At 32.9% G+C, this 19791-nt stretch overlaps 1 long non-coding RNA gene and 1 pseudogene across 1 annotated transcript; one reads left to right on the top strand and one right to left on the bottom strand.

Moving 5' to 3' along the window:
* The first annotated feature begins 1021 nt into the window (after positions 1-1021).
* LOC126700436 (cysteine-rich receptor-like protein kinase 2) lies at positions 1022-17841 on the top strand (annotated as a pseudogene).
* On the bottom strand, positions 13705-16790 carry LOC126714005 (uncharacterized). Its single transcript, XR_007651516.1, has 2 exons — positions 16511-16790; positions 13705-14006 (listed from the first exon to the last, which is right to left on the bottom strand). It is a non-coding gene; the product is annotated as an uncharacterized LOC126714005 (long non-coding RNA).
* Positions 17842-19791: the final 1950 nt, after the last annotated feature.

Genomic DNA, 19791 nt, shown 5'->3' with positions numbered 1-19791 from the left:
AACAGACCGAAGAAGAAGAAAAAATAGTAAAAGAAAAAACTGAAGTAAATAGAATAGTACGTATAAATATAGAGACACAAAAATCAAAGGAAAAAAAAAAAAAAAGATGAGAGGCAAAGAAGAAAGAACCCATGTGCACGAGAGTATTTTGGTTAGCTAATTTTCATGAGCATTTTCCACTCAGTTTTCTCCTCATTTTGGAGAGAAATGTTTTTGGTGGGCTCGGGGAGAAAACACCTGAGTACTACTAAATTTGTTTCCTCTCCATCCTCCAACCAAACGCTCACTAAAAATATTTTCTCTTTACTTTTCTCTCCTAAATTTTCCATTCTCCCTAAAATCTCTCCAACCAAATGGACCCTTAGATTCCAAATTATATCGAGTCGCTTGGACTGACAAAATTGAGAAAATGGTTAGGTGTTCAAATTAGACACCCACGATTAATAATAAAAGTTGTGGGGCTTCCACTTAGGGCTTTAACCAATTAGACAATTGCCTTAGGGTCCGTTTGGATATAGCTAAAAACTGAAAACACTGTAGCAAAATAATTTTTAAATGTGTAAATAGTACCGTGGGACCCATTTTTAATAAAAAAGTTGCTGAAAAGTGAGGTTTGTGGGTCTCGTGAACAGTACACGGGACCCACTTGTGTGGCTGAAAAGTGGTTGAAAAGTCAAATTGTGCGGCTAAAAAACAAAAAAAAAAAAAAGCTGAAAACGCAAACGCCCAGTGTGGGTGCGCAAAAGAAACGCACACTTAGTGGTATGGTGGAAGAGCCGCCTAGTTTGGAGTTCAATTTATACATACCCTCTATGTGCTGCCTCACTAAGCTAGATGCAATATGCATTCCAACTAAACTAATAATTAAGGACTTCTTCCGGTTCTCGTCCTGTAAGCATCTTTTTCATTTTCTTTATTTCTCATCCACATACTGCATAATCTTCTCTTACATTCATTCGTAAGACAAAATTCACAAGCTCCATATTTACTACTAAGGTTGAAGATGAATCCATATAGAAAAATGGATATGGTCTTGAAAATTACCTTTACATGGTGGCTATGGTGGTTGAGATTGGTTGTAGCAAACTCACAGATCAATTTGTTAAACAGTGGGTGCAACCAATACAACATGTCCCTCGTGTCAAATTTCTACAACAATCTAAACGCAACGTTTGCAGACCTAAGAGCACAGTTGAACAACAACAAATACTTTGCAACTGCACAGCAAGTGAAGGGTTCGGAACCTATCTATGCCATGGTGCAGTGCAGAAAGTACCTGTCTAATGCTGATTGTGTTGCTTGCTTCACCACCGCTAGGTCACAAATTCGCAACTGCTCTGCTGCCAACGGTGCCCGTGTCATCTATGATGGCTGTTTCCTCAGGTAACACCACTGTGATTTTGCTCTGGTTCGTTTGTTGTTTCACTTTGTTGACAGCGCACCTATTTTCTATCTCGTAATGATATTGAGATAGAGATTTCTTTTTTCTTCCTATTTGTTTCTACATCTTGCGAAATCTACTCCAAGAGGTGAGGTCATGCCCAAGATTTGCCAACTTCTAAAATCTCTTAGGGAATTCTAGCCTTTTACCCCTATTTTTAAAAATATTTGGCAATATGCTCATGTTTTGAAACTATATAGGCTTGTGCCCCTGTTTCGAAACTAGATTTTATTAAAATCAAGTTTCAATGAAAAACTTGCTTGGTTTAAAATCGAGTTATGCCTGATCAAAATTAAAAAAAAAAAAAAATTGCATGGAACTCGAGTTCTATACCTATAGCGGCGTTTAGGAAGACCTATAGTGGCGTTTTCAATTAATTTTTTTTTAATAAGTTTGATCGCCCCATACCAGGTTCAGGGAGCCCTATAGCGGTGTTTTAAAGCCTTATAGTGGCGTTTTAAAGATCTATAGTGGCGTTTTCATGCAATTTTTTTTATAAGTTTGATATACCAGGTTTAGGGAGCCTTATAGCAGCGTTTTAAAGCCCTATAGTGGCGTTTTAAATGGAACTTGAGTTCCATGAACTCGCGTTCTATGAACTTGAGTTCCATGCGTTTGTTTTTTTTTTTTTTTTTTTTTTTTAAAGTTTGATCAGGCATAACTCGATTTTAAACCAAGCGAGTTTTTCATTGAAACTCGATTTTGAGATAATCAAGTTTCAAAACAAGGGCACGAACCTATATAGTTTCAAAATAGGAGCATATTGCCAAATATTTTAAAAAATAGGGGTAAAAGGCTAGAATCCCCAATCTCTCACTCACATAGAGTGGGCATGGCCAAGCCATGCATATATCTCTTGTGTCATTAATTTCCTAGCGATGCCCCTTTAGACCACATCTTCAATGGTCATAAACAATATGCCAAAGTAGCAGATAATATAATATTGTTTAAAAAATTCTATATATTACTTTCGTGTTTGTGTGTTTTAATAAGTATTACTATTTCCTAAAAACAAAACAAATATAGGGATGTTTATCCCACATCGGTTGTGTGTGTTAGAGTTTCAGTCCTTATAAACCCAAACTACTACTACAAAGGTTAGACCCCTTTTGTAGTGATACTTTGGTTATATAATATATTATAAGCATATTTAAATAAATAAAAATAGTAGACAATAAAATCTCTAACTCGTGACATAGTCAAAGGTCACACTTGACCAGGGCGCTTAGTGCCCCCTACTATACAAAGGCCCCCAAACATTTTTCCTCTACTTTTAAGAAGTTTCAAACAATTGAGTAATGCTAGAAAAAATGCAACTTTAAATACATGAGGCTTACAAATATATGTAACAATCATAGAAATTTTGAAATTGTTAATCCAATAAAAATTTATTTGGTGATGGGTTCAAGTTATATTTGATGTAATTATTTAATATAATTTGTAGATGTTGACAAGTTATTAAAAGCATTTTTGAATTGCTTTTTTTGATTGATGATATATCTTTGTAGGACAAAATATAGCTATAAAATTAGTTGTAGCTAAGGCTACCTTACTCAATATCTTTTTATTGGAGGTGAATTTTGACAAATTCACAATTGGATTACATGTTCTTTCATATCCTCCATGCTTGCAAAATTTCTAGAAAATTAAAGATCAATAGTTATGTCATTAATAAATTATTTAAATTGCAAGTTTTTATACCTTAAAATTATGCATAAAATATAAGCTTATAGATCATATAGTAAATGATATTCGATTGATACAAAATTTGACATATGTATTAAGAGCGTAAAGAAGATGCAATTCAACAGTTAGATTTACAAAATATGTAATAATGTTTATCTTATTGAGTAAGATTGTAACCTTAGGTTACAACAAATCTTGTAACTAAACTTTGTCAATCTTTGTAAGCCTCAAGTTTTAAAATTTATAAGGAAAAAGTTTGACTATAAAATTGATTGTAGCTTTAGGCTACAACTTCCTTTAAAAAAATTAATATTGCTACATATTTTGAAAATCTAATTGTTGGATACACATTTTAAATTTTGTACCAATTAGATATTATTTACTATACGATCTATAAACTTATATTTTATACATAATTTTAAGCTATAAAAACTTGCAATTTAAACAATTTATTAATGACATAGCTATTGATCTTTAACATACTTATACGAGAGAGAGAGAGAGAGAGAGAGAGAGAGAGAGAGAGAGAGAGAAGAATCATATAAAATCCTTGGACAAAAATAATTAGTGAATAGAATAAATGCACCTACTCATTAGCACAAAATGAATTAAATACTTTGGTATAAATGCAAAGGTTTAATGATCTAGCTAGAAGACAAATCCTTAGAGCACTATTAAGGATTTTCAAAACCAACAAGAAAAAGAAGAAAAAAAAGAGAGGGATAATTACAGTAAACCTACTTGTGGTATGACCTGTTTTCACTTTGCCTACCCGTGGTTTAAAAATTTACACTTTGCCCACCTAAACTTCAATCCGTTACCCATCCGTTACCCACCTCTGTTAAAACCAAGGGTAAAAATGTATTTTCTCTTTTTTTTATTTATTTATTTATTTTTATCTCTCTCCTCCAAAAACAAAAAATAACATAAAAAATACAAACAAAGAAGATCAAAGTGGGGATTTTGCAGAGAAAAAAGTTGTGTCAAAACAATATCAGATTGAGAGGCCAACTTTCTTCATTTTTAGATCTCTCTCTCAAACTCTCATCGTCTCTCTCTCACTCACTCCATCGTCTCTCTCTCTCTAAAACTCAGATTTACCCCTTTGTTCCACTGCACCGAAAGTCAATTTGGTTCGTTCCACAGCAAAAACCCAGATCGACCACTATCTTTGCTTCATGGGTTTTCTTTTTTTGCTTTTGGGTTGTGGGTTTGATAATGATCTGATTATGGTGGGGTTATGGGTTGTGGCTTGTGGTGGTTGTGGATTGTGGGCGAGGTGGTGGTGGTGCTAAGTTGTGGGTTTTGATAGTGGTGGTGGAAAAAAAAATCTTCTATCATCTATGACAATTTCTTACCCAGGTTTGGCATTTTCCAAAAGCAAATGACTTCTTGCGAAGTTATAGCAACAATGATTAGCGTCGGATTGTCCGGGTTTTTCTTTTCTGGGGGTTCATTTGGCCGGCAAAGTGAACCCAAACACGCTAAATTATTTACGTAGAGACACAGATTCACAGGATTTCAAACGGTGTGGGTTGTAGACAAGAAAGCAAAACTTTGGGTGAGAATTCTCTCCATATCCTTTGTAGTTCTTGAGATGGAGAGTGGTTCTAGTCTAGATCTGGTCCAAATCTCTAGATTTTTCTAGATCTAAAGATTTGGAGTGGTTCCCTCTCTTGGAGTTCAGTTTTTTGGGCGGCTAGAGCCTGATTTCTAGATCTTTAGATTTTTTGTTTTTTGTTTTTTTTTTCTTTAAAATTGTATTAATACTATAAAGCAATAAAAAAAAAAAAAAACTCTCCCATGGCCTCCATAAAAATCCAGATCTCCAAAATCAAAACCAACAAGAAATACAATTTGAACCCAGTGAAACTAGAACTGATTGACTTGTTTTCCATGCTTTGGTTTTTTATTTTATGGCTTTAGTAGTTTGTGGGGTTTCGGTCTTGGTCGCCGAAGCCTGGAGATGAGCTTGCATTGATGGCTTGGGATTTTGAGTGAAGCCGTGGTTTACAAATGTTGTGTTCTTGTGTTCGTGAGGAAAAGATTCAATGGTTGGTGTTTTTTATCTGTGTTATATTCTGATTTTTAATAAAAGGGAGTTTTTCTAACCTTTGAGGGTGAGGTGGGTAACGGATTGAAGTTCAGGTGGGCAAAGCGTAAAGTTTTAAACCACGGATAGGCAAAGTGAAAACAGGCCATACCACAGGTGGGTTTACTGTAATTATCCAAAAAAAAATCTAAACCCAGCCCATTTCCTCATAGGTTGGACTCTAACTGCGAAATTCCCATGTGCATGGAAGCAAATGCTATCTAAAAATATTAAAGTTGAACAATTTCTAGCCATCATGGCACTTCCTCGCTGGCGTGTGTGTGTCGATGATGTTAGCATATGTCTGTATGTATGTAAATAAACGAAAAACAAAAACAAAAAAACAAAACGAAACATAACCATCTTGCTTGTTATATCATGTACTTTCAATCCAATGAAAAAGCTTTACAATAGGACTGTTAAATATTTTGTTCGATATTCATTAAAAAAAAAGTATTTTGTTTGATATTTTATATAATAAGAGACAAACAACCTAGACCTCTTATACTTGGTACTTAAATCAGTCTATCCAAAATTTTAATGGGAGGCTCTCACAACTTATAACCTTCCATCACTTATGGGTAGTAATTAAAATATTTTTTGTATTAATGGAGGTTTTATATGTTGCAAACTTTATTTTTATGTTATTTAGGTATGAGAGCAATAACTTCTATGATCAAACCACTTTGCCGGGTAATCAAGGGCTTTGTGAGAATCGGACTGCATCGCAACCTACTACCTTTATTACAGCCGTGGAAGAATTGTTACAAGCTCTCCAAGTAGCAACCCCTAAGATCAATGGTTTCTTTGCTGCAAGCAAGAAGGAAATAGTTGGTGATAGTGGGGAAAAAGTAACAGTGTATGGTGTAGCACAATGTATTGAGACTGCTAGTGAGAGTGGTTGTCAAGATTGCCTGAAACCAGCATCCAACAATATAAAAGTTTGTCTTCCTGGTGTATATGGTAGGGCAATAGATGCTGGATGTTTCATGAGGTACTCAGATACGCCTTTCTTTGCTGATAACCAAACTACCAACATTGATCTCTTCTTCGAAAATGGTGAGTTTTGTGGGAAATCTTTGCCTAGCTTAAGTGCTATATAAATAGCCGTTGTATCAAAATTGTCATGTTGTTAGACCAAAATGGCATTTGTAAATTTTACATATTTTAATTTATTATACGCAGGAGGTTCAAGTAAGAAGAAAGCCATTATTGGAGGAGTAGTTGGAGGTGTAGGTGCTCTTTTCATTATAACTTTGTTTGTCTTGTTTAAACTATCAAGAAGGCCCAAGGAAGATCTTAGAGGTAATACCACCTAGGTTTTACAATGATATTTGAATTATGATGTCTTGTGTTTGCTTCTTTTTTAAATTTTAAAAAAAGACTATAAAATTCATGACATTATTATTATCATTTTTGTTCAAATAATGTTTTTGTCTAATTAGATATAGATACATCAATATTTATATATGAATTTTCTTCATAAATGAAACGACCATAGTTGCTTTCCTCCATACAGGTGACATATTAGGGGCAACTGAACTGCGAGGCCCAGTGAATTGCAAGTACAAAGATTTGAAATCTACAACAAGAAATTTCAGTGAAGGAAACAAACTTAGAGAAGGAGGTTTTGGTGATGTATACAAGGTAAAAATAAAGTAATTAGAGTTTAAAAAACATCATATGCATGTTTCATCACATTGTTCCAATGATTGCAACGAGTATAGCCCCAGTTTTGTTTTCTAATTTCGATCAAATTATAGTATTGTTATATAACAGGAATTGGTATCATGTATATGTCTCATTTTTCCAATGTCATATCGTCAAATTTCCATGTACAGTTACTACAGCATTTATAATCCTCTTGTTGTATGGTGGACTAATTTGCCATGCCTTTATTTTGTGTATCAATGACTAGGGTACTCTAAATAATGGGAAGATAGTTGCTGTCAAGAAACTAGCTATAGGAAAATCCCCCAAAGTAAAGGCAGATTTCGAGAGTGAAGTGAAGCTTATAAGTAATGTTCATCACCGGAATATGATCCGTCTTCTTGGGTGTTGTAGCAAAGGACCAGAACGACTTCTTGTCTATGAATACATGGCGAATATGATCCGTCTTCTTGGGTGTTGTAGCAAAGGACCAGAACGACTTCTTGTCTATGAATACATGGCGAATAGTAGCCTAGATAAGTTCTTATTTGGTAACCTACACTCATCTCTTCAATCTTAAGAAAGCTTGATCGCTTATAATTAAAAACTACTTTTGACATACATGCATTTAATTTAGTTTAAAAGTAGGCTTAGATCTTATTTAATTAAAAATTACTTTTGGGATATAGGTGAAAAACAAGGCTCCCTTGACTGGAAACAACGGAATGATATAATCTTGGGCACAGCTAGGGGACTTGCCTACCTGCATGAGGAATTCCATGTATGTATAATACATAGAGATATCAAAACCAGCAACATTCTTCTTGACGATGATCTCCAGCCCAAGATTGCAGACTTTGGGTTAGCAAGGCTTCTACCTGAGGATCAAAGTCATCTCAGCACCAAATTTGCAGGAACATTGTATGTCAAACTAGTAAAAATCATCATTCTTTGGAGTTTGTCATTGTACTTTACTTTGCATGGTTTGTGCATTACTTGCATAAAATTTGAAAGGAAGTGTAAGATTTCCTTACACATTATGATAAAGAAAAGATGCTTAACTAAAAAAATACAAAAGGTGGGGTTAATTATGTCAAAAACCTTGTAACTTAATTGACACATTTTAGTATTTCAACAAAATCTAGGGTTCAAATCTTTGTCTCTCAACTAATTAAAACATAAACTTTTAAATATATATATATATATATATATATATATATAGTTTAACATATTAAGTTGAAACTTCTACAACAAAGAGGCAAATACCTAGCCCTCCTTAGGAAGAAAAAAAAAAAAATCAACAATTCTAAAAGCTATAGGGTCCATTTGGTAATATTATTTTAGTAACGTTGTTTGTATTTTTTGGAAATACGTATGGGTAAAAAAATGTATGAAAATACGTATAATATTGTTTAAAAACTAAAAACATATGTTTAACACATGTACCAAATGGGCCCATAGGCTCTTCTCAAAACATCAGCACTTTTGAATTTCAAAACTCATTTATCTCTTTAGCGATTCATTCTTAGTAGTAATTAGTTTCTTATATTTATATAATTATATTTGTGTCTTTAGTGTAGAAATTTGGTAATCTCTTGGTGTTCATTCCCTTTAATTGTTAGAAGTTATTCTCTTGTTCAAAATCCTTGCTATCTTATCTTCTTTTTCCTTTCTCTAATATTGATTTTATCTTCTCTTTGGATAGATTTTTTTTCCTTTTCGTTTTTTAATCCTTTCTCTCCAAAATCACAATGAGCACTTAAGTTGTTTAAGTAAATTTTAGGTAATGCCAGAGTACGGGGGACATGGTGCTCTCTTCTCTTACATTCATAATAGACCTTACTAATTAAATTTATAGTGAGTCTATTATGAATATAAGAGGAGTGAGTACCACATTATTGTACTCCATAATTACTTAATAATTTTCCAAGTTGCCTAGGCCTCTTCTTTTTCTTAGACAAATTTTTGGGTTGAAAGAGTTTAACCCTCACCCTCCCTTAAACCCTCCATCCTACCACCTAGGCTGGCCAGCAGTACCCTTGCCATCGTATCAATTTGAAAATCTAAAGATGTCATATGAGGGCTAAAAAATTAGGCATGGTTAACTTTAAACAGTTAGCTAGTCATCTAGTCAGCTTTCTAAAGATGTCATATGAGTGGGTGATTCAAAGAACAAGGTAATTAAGGAAATTTGAAAAAAAAAAAAAAAAAAAACCTTGCAATCCTAGGGGTACCATATTCTTGTCTTCTTCCAATAAAAAAAAAATTACTCTTGTCATTTCAAGCTTGAAAGAGGCACATTTTTTTTTTTTCCGGTTAACCATGATAATTGCATAATATTAAGAGTTAATAAGTCTATTACAACATACAGAAGTTTTGTCAGAAGCCAAGAGGCTTGGCCCCACAGGCACATAATATTAAGAGGCACATTTTACTCATTTATGAAAATTACTTGACTCAAAATTTTCAAAGTATTGCCAGCACAAGGTCAATAAGTCATATTACATGTGTTAGGTCCCAAAAATCTGATTTATATAATTTAATGACCTCCTTAATAATCTTTTTTTTTTAATCTAGAAAAATCTTAAACATGTTTAGGCCCCTATCAATCCATAAGACAAGAATTCTCTTATAATTTAAAATTGATTTATTTCATGGTTTAAATTAAATTTTATAAATCTAATAGATATACAAACATTTATCTCATTTAAGATTTAAATGTAATAGACCATCGCGTACCCTTGGTGCGGTGGTCACTCCAAATGTATAAGTGCTTGTGGGATGTGGGGGGTAAGGGCCGGAGTTCAAGTCTCCAGGAGAGAATTTCATACACATATACACTTAGATTAGGCTAGAGTAGAGTTTCTATCTTGTATCAAAAAAAAATTTTAATGTAATAGATTTAAAATTTCACACGCGAGTCTATACTCTATAAATTTGTCTTAAATGAAATATTTGTCTTGAAGGGCAAATGACTAATATGTCATTTGCCTTATATGACATAATAGTCAGTCCATCTTCAAATTTGTAAAATTTGGTTTGAGCCATAAATGACGTAAAATATATCTATATCAAATGAAAAAAGACCCTCTCTTCTTTTTCCTTTGGGTTTCAGCCCAAGCACAAGAAACAATATTAATGATTAATAGAAGAAGCACAGGAACTCGGGCTTGACACATTTTGCAAAAGATAGTGAGTGAATTTGTTTGAGAGTGCATATTGCAAAAAATGTAGAGAATCAGAACTTAAGTAATGTAGAAATGATGGTTTTCTTTTTTCTTTTCTATTTAATTAAGAATAAATAAATAAAAATAGCTGATTTATACGCTATATATATAGGAATAACAATATTTCCTTTATATCAATCTTGACGAGGTTTTATACTCATTTTCACCTATGTAGGAGACATTTTTTTTTTAATACAATTTTATGATAATTTTAGGTTAAGGTTCTTTTACAAGAAATTGATCAAAGGTGGATATAAAATAATTTTTTGTTCTATAAAAATAGGTGTTCTATTTTTGCTCATATATATGCATCCCGGATTCACCATTAAAATATAAGTTTTTCTTAGAAGACATTAAAATATAAGTTAAATACAAATAATTGAGCTCTATTATTTTGAATATAAAATCTAGATGGGTGTGTTTATATAAATATATTGGAATGGTTTCGCTACAAAAGTAATACAAACATGTGTCATCAATAATATAAATGACAGTTTATCCTCGCCTATATTAAAAACTGATTGATATCTTGGTCTAATAATAAAGAGTTATCATCAGGAACAGATGTCATATGTTGAAACTATCTAAATAATAATAATAATAATAATAATAAATGATGTTAAAAGAGAATGTCTTTATTGCAAGATACGCTCAAGCAAATGAGAGCTAATTTGATCTTATTAATCCTTCAGAGGATACACAAATGAGAGATAATTTGATCTAATTAATTCTTCAGAGGATACACGACACCTGAGTATGCAATCCATGGTTAGTTATCAGAGAAGGTAGATATCTACAACTTTGGTATCGTTATTCTTGAAATTATTTGTGGCCGAAAAAGCAGCAATGTCAGGAATGATCTTGATGGTAAATACCTCCTTGAATGTGTAAGTTCTCTTATCAAAATGGTCTACTATTCCCAATATCTTAACAACAAACCAAGTAAATATGAATAAGTCTAATTACACAATTTTTTTACTCTTTTTTTTTTTTGTGGTAATATACTAAAGTGATATATTGTGAATGATAAAAAATAAAAGTAATGTTAGTAGTTGGTCTAAGTAAAAGTTATTATCCTTTCACCAAAAAAAAAAAAAAAAAGTATAAATAATTGTCTACCACTTACGACATGTCATTCCAATAAACGATGAAAAAAATTGTCCCCAACAAAGTTAAGAAAATACCTTTAATTGATCTACCGAATATTCAAATATTTTTTTTTTTGAGAATCACCGAATATTCGAAATACTTATTAGTACTAGGTTCTTTATTTTCTTCCATTGATCTAGTACGGATGCCGAAGGGGTGGGTTGGACATTTTTTAGATAGGGTCATAAACAGAATGGACATATAATATAATAATTGTTCCATTATCCATTTATTATTTATTTGAATTAATAATTAATACCTATTATTCACAAAACTAATTTATTTTAGATACCACTCAACCCACTCAAAAACCTCATAACCCAATTATTATATTCACATTTGTAATTACAAAAATTGTAAAACCTCCCAACTAACCAAATGACCCCCTTTCTATTTTCAAAAATGACCCAAATACTCCATAAACCTGTAAACTAAGATGACCAAAAATCTTTATGAAATCTCCAAAATGACCAAAATATCTCACCATAACTTGTAAATAATAAAATACCCTTGAAACTCCAAAATGATTGAAATACTCTAAAACCTCTAAAAATAACAAAATTATCCTCAAAACCTCCAAAATAATCAAAATACCCTTCCCCACATTAACGTCTAAAATATCATCAAAATGACAAAAATCCTCCTAGACCTCCAAAATAACCAAATAACTCTTGAAATCTCTTAAATAAACAAAATAACCCTAAAAGCTCCAAAATGACTGAAAATTATAATCAAATTGAAAGATGGAAGAAAAGTCTTTATACAAAATCCTTTTTTACCAAATTGAGTTTTGACTGGTTGAATTGGCTTAAATGTATTGTTTTCATATATATATATATACACACACACACTATCTTTGATATATTTAATTCCTATCATGCAACTATCATTTTTTTTCCTGGATTCTGTGTGAATATTTCTCAATTTCACTTGTTGTAAACATCATATAGTATTTTGCTATAAAATTAAAAGTCATTTCCGTTCAAAGATGCAAAAGATTGTTAGATGTTTCACTTGGATTTTCATTTAAGCTTTTTCGTTGTAGACATTTTTGTATTATTTATGGAATTATGGTTTTTGAAGAGGCTGTACGCTCTTTATTGTACTAAGAATTATCTATAGGTGTTCTGGATTTAGTGACCTTTTAGGCGCATTTTTGTTATTTTGGAGATTTTGATCATTTTAGAAATTTTGGGAGGAAATTTTAATGATTTTGGATGTTTTAGGATATTTTGGTCATATTTAGAGGTTTTTAGGTATTTTGATCAATTTTGATATTTCAAAGGGTATTCTTGTTATTTTCTTTGAGGTTTTAGGGTGGTATCTTAGTCACTTTTGATATTTTGGGGGTATATTGGTCATTTTGAAGGTTTTAGTGTTATGTTGGTCATTTGAAAGGTTTCAAAAGTATTTTTGATCATTTTAGAGCTTTGTGGATATTTTCTTCATTTTAAATATTTAGGGGATATTTTGATTATTTTTGAGGTTTTAATTGTAATTTACTCATTTTGAAAGTTTTAAGGGCATTTTAGTCATTTTTGAAGTTTTAGGGGTATTTTGATCATTTTGTAGTTTTCAAAGTATTTTAGTCATCTTAGAGATTCTAGGAGAATTTTGGTCATTTTGAAGATTTTAGTGGTATTTTAATAATTTGAAGGTTTAAGAATATTTTGGTTGCTTTCTAGGTTTCAATGGAATTTTTTGTCATTTGGGAGCTTTCAAGGATATTTTCAATTAACTAAATAACCCCATCATCATCATTCACTAGTCAGCATATGCTTGTAAAAATAATGATCTAGTTGTATGGAATGGATAAAAGAAATTCTAGACATGTAAAGCGATGAAATCTCGCTGTATGGAATATACACCTATTGCTCGTTATTAAAAAAAAAAAAAAAAAACTTTTAAGATATAGATTATTGAATTAAATTCAGTAATGTGTGAAACACTTGTTACTAGTTAGACTACCTAGCAATCCTTTGCTTGCTATGCACGTTCTCCTTATATGGACAAAAAATCAACTAAGTACATATACTTATCCTGAAATTCTTAGTACGTGGTATGAAAACAACCAAATTACTACAACAAATTTGACTTTTTTCAAGGGTCAAAATCTTTAAAAAAAGTATTAAAAAACCTTGAAAAAAATTATTTTAAGAGTCCAATTGACCCTTGATAACCTTCGAAACATAAACCGTCGAAAAGGAAAATTTAACGGCCTTCGTGGCCCTTAAAACAAGTGCTCTAATCTTATTTTGAGGGTCAAGAGACCCTTAAATAACCTTTTACCAAGGTTTAAAAAATTTATATTTACAACCCTTAATAAATAAGGTTATTTAAGGGGTCTCTTGACCCTCAAAATAAGATTTTATTATTATTTTTTTTAAAAAACCACAATCATGCACAAATATATATATATATATATATATATATATATATACATACACAAAAATTCATAATTGTTGAGATGATATGCTATGATATTGATATATAGCAAAAGTGGTATATTGCTACAATTACACTTTCTTTGATCTCTAAACTCAAACCTACAAATTAACAGATTAGGGGCTACGTACAAACTGCCGATATGTCAATTATTGTTTAAGAGAAAAGATATCAACAACCACACTTTGTACAAAGACCAAATCTGTCCAAGAGTTAAAAGTTTTGATACATTTTATTCTTCATCATCATCTCCAAAGCAAGAAGTTATTAGCTAGTACAATTGAACATTTCAGCCATTATGGGTGCCCTCAAGTTTCTGAAAAAGAGAGAATGATACCAAAAGTCAGATTAACCCGATCAATATTTATATGATCTAATTCAATAGTCAATAGGGGCAAGCGTTTTAAATTGTAAAAACAAGGTTCTTTGCACAATCTGACATGGTAGTAGGTGAACAGAACAAATCCTAATACATCCTATATAAGGCCAAAGATAATGAAAGGAAATAAAAATCGGTTACATGCACAGCTTTATATATGTGTCCCTTCCCAAATTCTAAATTCTTCACATGTTTCCTTACATCTAAATTCTAGGCATGCACACACATACAAAGATACGGGTAATTAAAAAAAAAGGGTTTTATCACACAGTACCAGGAGTGTAGCTAGAAAATTTTACTTGGGGGGGCCGAATTGTAGTATTGATATATTAACCATAGTTCATATTGAATACAAAATTATTAACTTTGATATATTGTTATATTCTTAAATATTAATGAATATACAAAAATTATATAGTTTATTATAGACAAATACCAAAAAAAAAAAAAAAAATCCAATAAAAGAACAGTTCACATCAAAATTATGCCCAACAATCTTTAATGGAATAAAGATAGCAATACAAAAATGTGAACAAAAAAATCTTAAATACCCTTATGCATATCAACACGCACATAGTGGCAAAAGAAAGAAACAAAAATAATACTAATGGTAAAATAACAATGACGATTGATAAAAGAGAGAGAAAAGAAAATGCACTTGCATATTCACTTCTTTAAAGAGTCAAGAAGATGATGTTGCACCAGGAAAAAAAATGGATTAATAATTTTGGTTGAGATAGGAGTTTTTGTGTTGAGAAGAAAGAAAATGGGGCAATGGGTTGGCACTAGCAGCTACAACAAAGCTCAATAGGTACCTAAAGATGAAAAAAAATTGAAATTATGTTGGGAAATGGGTTGTCAATGATGCTAGAGAGTGAGTTATTATCCATTGGATTAATTATAAATTTTTTAGACAATGGAGAAGATCAACAATTAGTCATTATCTTTTAGACTAACTATAAATCTTAGGAATAATTGGGGTGGACAGGTAATAAAGTTTTGAACAATTGAGGAGGCCAACTAAAAATCCATTGGACTAACTAGAAATCTTAGAAATAATTGGGGGGGCCGGTTCTAATTTTTTGAGAGGGCTATATCCTATTACTAGTATAGTTGTAGGAGAAAAAAATAATTTTGGGGGGGCCATGGCCCCCCCAAGGAGCAATGTAGCTTCGCCCCTGCACAGTACCTAAAGTTTAGCATGAAAAACACAACTCTGATATATGGTGCAATTCTAAAAGGAAGATAATCAAAGCCCCCTGAAGACAAATAGAGAGCATAAACCAGTATATCAGCAACCCAAATTAATAGCAAAGCCACCTGAAAAAAACAAAAATGGAAATTTCACAATCAGACTAAAGGAACAAAATATCACAACATTGAACTTTCAACAGATAAATTAGATATACATCAGCACCAGACTTTTTTCTTCTCTGGCCTACATATAAAAGGGTCAACATATGAATTACATTATAAACCGTAAGGATCATATGATCTCAAAGATACACTGTTTCTTATTCCGGTCCAATCATTGTGGATGCTATTGATGTTTTTGTTGCTGCCACTACTCAAACTAATCCAAAAATTAATGGAAAGAAAATTTAGAAATCGAAGGCTACATTTTACTTTCTATCAAGGATATTTCATTGCTTAAGACTTCTTTTCATTATCAACAAAATATGCATTTCGATCTATTCACAACTAGACACCGAGTTTTTTAGTTACATTTGAGTTATCATTTTTCAGTTACAAATAAAGTTAGATCTCAGTTTCAAGAGAGCCACACCAATTACCGAGACAACATATGAATTTGGGACCAAGGATATTTTCAAAGATTTTTCAAGATAAGGATTGCAAAAGCAAACTAATACCAATAGCTCAACTAGTCATTCCAAATTTATCCAATAGTACTAAAACATTGACTAGCTTGAGATGATCTTCATACCTTAGTGATCACTACTAGATTGGGCTGATTGCGAGGTGATACAACTCAACATTTGCATCATCATATTGTCATAATTTGCTCTTTGTGCTGCCATTTGACTAGCTTGTTGTTTCTCAAAATGTCTTCTTTGTTCTGCCTTTTGAATAGCTTGTTGTTCGAGCATGCTTTTGAGGTGCTTTACTTCTTCTTTCAACTTTGCATCAGCCTCTAAGCGTTTTTGTTCAGATTCTTGGAGTCCCTTCTCAAGATCATACATTCTAGATGGGGAGGAACCCCATAACTTGGTAGGAGTGACTCCAGCCCCATAGCCAGGAACTCGTCCATGACGCTCAGGTCCAAACACCTCCACAAACATTTGATCTTGAGATATTTGCAATGCCCCCTCATTCACTTGAGTAGTAAGATTCCTCAATGCCACCTAAAAAAGAAAAGTAACTTACAACAAAACCACATAAAAATATACTATGTATATTAAAATAATTAGAGGATTTCGTACCAATGCATCTTGTGTTGGTTCATTTACTGCTTGCCCATTAGCTTGCACATGGGTGATGTCAAATAATTCAATTCTACTAGGGCTATTACATGTCTTCTCTTTCTACCATTTGACAAAACAAATAGAAAGCATATAGTAATTAAGTATTGAAGATGAATAATGCAATAACTCAGCAAAACAAAGTCAAATAACAACAAATAGAAAGCATTCCAATAGTGATAGTAATAGATAGAAAAACAAAATGGGGTGGTACAGGTAGAGGTGTTGAGTGGCTGAGAAGCCGTTGACTGGCAGTACTGATCACTGATGGAGCCAGCTGAGGGGGGACAGGTCACCCCCACCCTTCGTTTTCACTCTCCCCCACCCCCTAATTTTTATAACATAAATATTATCGTACAGACAGCGACTAATACAATGATCATCCGGAACTCCGGCTTCTTTTTATTTTGTTGATTATTCTACTTTTAGTAGTTTTTTAATCTCCTCATTTAGAATTGTCTTATGTGCAGCTGATAAAGATATTTTTTACTTGATTAGGAAAACAAAATTCCACCTATGCTACAATTTTTTATCATTTTTTTTCTTCTAAAAACAACAAATAGAAAGCATTCCAATAGTGATGGTAATAGATAGAAAAACAAAATCAAAAAACATGTTGATTACAATATCATTGGCAGTGATATTGTAGTCATTGGCAAATACCTCTTCCGCACTATGTTGTTGGAAACTTTTTGAACTAGAAGTGTGGATAATATTGTTTTTGTCCCGATTTTCCTTATTTTTCAAACACATGTCCTACATTTAAGAATGATAAATCAGTCCCATAAACCAACAAATCCACAAGACAATAATTAAGAATAAATTTGATAATAAATTCTTTGTAATGGTACCATATAATCTTGCTTGCTCCACAAATCCACGAGACAATTCCAATCATCCTTCTCTAGTCCGGCTGTTAAAGTAAATTTCACATGTGATTTATGTTTATGGGTCCCTATTTTATGGTGCAATTATAGGCATGGAAACTGTACGAGAATAACAAGCATTCGGAGTTGGTGGACGAAACCTTAGACCCAGGAGACTATAAAATAGAAGAAGTGAAGAGAACTGTAGAGATCGCTCTAATGTGCACACAGTCATCAACTTCTCTAAGGCCTTCAATGTCTGAAGTTGTTGTTTTGCTCAAAAGCAAGGGGTCACTAGAGCATACCCCACCTACTAAGCCAGCCTACGTTCATTCAGATAAGAAGGTTGGTGAAGAAAAATCAATTTCAACTGCATCCCCCATATCTAAAGCCACCGTCTCTATCTCTCAAATCTCAGGTCGCTAAACTATGGATATCTAAAATTCTTAAGCAACTTGTATGTATAAAGTTTGATAGTTTCCTTCATACTTGTTGGATCTTGTGCGTGTGTCGGACATGGGCTTGTGAAACTGTTATAATGAAACTCATTCACTATTTCCTTACTCTAGATGGGTATACGTAGAGATTGTAATATGAACTCACTCTCAGAATCTCTAGCTGAGTACAATTACAAGTGGTTGAATGAACAATTGGCTCACAATTGCTTTCTTGAAAAACAAGAAACAATCATACTTTTTAGGTTTCTCATCAACCGAATGGCGGTTGACAAGAAAACCTTTGAAGTTTAAATCAAATAATCAAAAAAATATCTCCTTTTGTTCTAGTGATTGTGTGGATGCAAATTCTTTTCTTTAGATTAAGAATGTAGGTTTTGAAAGCTTTTATATCTGATAATAGAAAAGCACAGAGAGAGAAACCAACTTGAAGTTGAGACACCAAATGAGAATTATGAAAGGGGATGTTGGCCGTGATAATGATGTCATCCACATAGAGAAGGGGGAAAATAGTGACCTTGGAAGTATGAAGTACAAATAAAGAAGGGTTTGCATAGGAAGCTGTGAAGCCCAAATGGAACAAATGATAGGTGAATCGATCAAACCAGGCATTAGGTGCCTGCTTAAGTACATAGAGAAATTTATGGAGTTTGCAGACATGTTGAGGGCAAGTAGGATCAGCATAACCCTGTGGCTGCTGCATATAGACATCCTCCTTTAGAAATCTATATAAGAAAGCATTAGAGACATCCAGCTGCCTAAGAGGCTAATGAAAACTCACAACCAAGGAAAGAACAAGCTTGACAGTAGCTGGTTTCACCACAGGATTGAATGTTTCTGTGTAATCAATATCAGGCTGTTGGTGAAAGCCTTTTACAACCTAGCCTTATACCTGGCCATAGAACCATTTGGATTCATTTTTAGTTTGAATACCCGTTTACATCCAACCAAATTGACCCCAAGAGGCATTGGAACAAGAGACCATGTGTTTTGCTTTTGTAGAGTAGAAAATTTAGAGGCTGTTTGGCCACCCTTTTTTGGTCACTCAATTTCCATCATTCATCACTTATAACTCATCATTCATCACTCATCACTCTAAATACCAAGGCTGTTTGGCACCATCACTCACTTCCTATCACTCAATATTTTTCACACTATTTGTGGGTCCCATACCTGTCATTGGTGCAACTTTTTTTTTTCTTCAATACCCAAACTCACCGAACCTAGAGAAAAAAAAAAAAAAAAAAACCAAAACAGACCGAACCAGTGAAAAAAAAAGAAAAAAGAAAAGAAAAGAACAAACCCAGAACAGACCGAACAGCCAACCCAGGAGAAAAAAAAAAAAGAATCGAACAGCCAACCCAGAGAAGAAAGGAAAAAAAAAAGTCAAAGGTCAAAAGTTGCGGCTGAGTACTGTTTGTGGGTCCCCTATGTGTGTTTAATTACAATATTGCCATTGAGTTATGAGTTATGGAAACTGAAAACAGCCAAAATGTGTTTTCAATTTCCATAACTCATAACTCAAAAATCATAGAATTGAGTGATAGAAACAGAGTTATCGTTTGCCAAACGGATATTGAGTTATGGGTCCCACCATTTTGAGTTATGAGTTATGGAAACTGAGAATTGAGTTACGGAAATAGCCAATCCAAACAGCCTCTTAGCATCCATGGCTTTGCACCAGCTGGGGCATTGAGAGGCAATCTTGTAATTAGGAGGTTCAGTGGCATTGTGGTCAATAATAGCCTTATAACACAGTTTGGACTTAGTAATGCCACTCTTAGACCTAGTTTGCATAGAATGTGTATTAAGAGTAGAGATAGATTGAACATTGGAAGATGGTGTAGTAGGAAGAATAGGAGCAAATTGAGGTGGAGGAATTAAAGCTGAATCAGGTAGGGAATGAGATTGTGAAGGAGGA

Source organism: Quercus robur, chromosome 2 (assembly GCF_932294415.1).
Source record: "Quercus robur chromosome 2, dhQueRobu3.1, whole genome shotgun sequence".
Taxonomy (NCBI): Eukaryota; Viridiplantae; Streptophyta; class Magnoliopsida; order Fagales; family Fagaceae; genus Quercus; species Quercus robur.
This window is presented reverse-complemented; position numbering and strand designations above follow the sequence as displayed.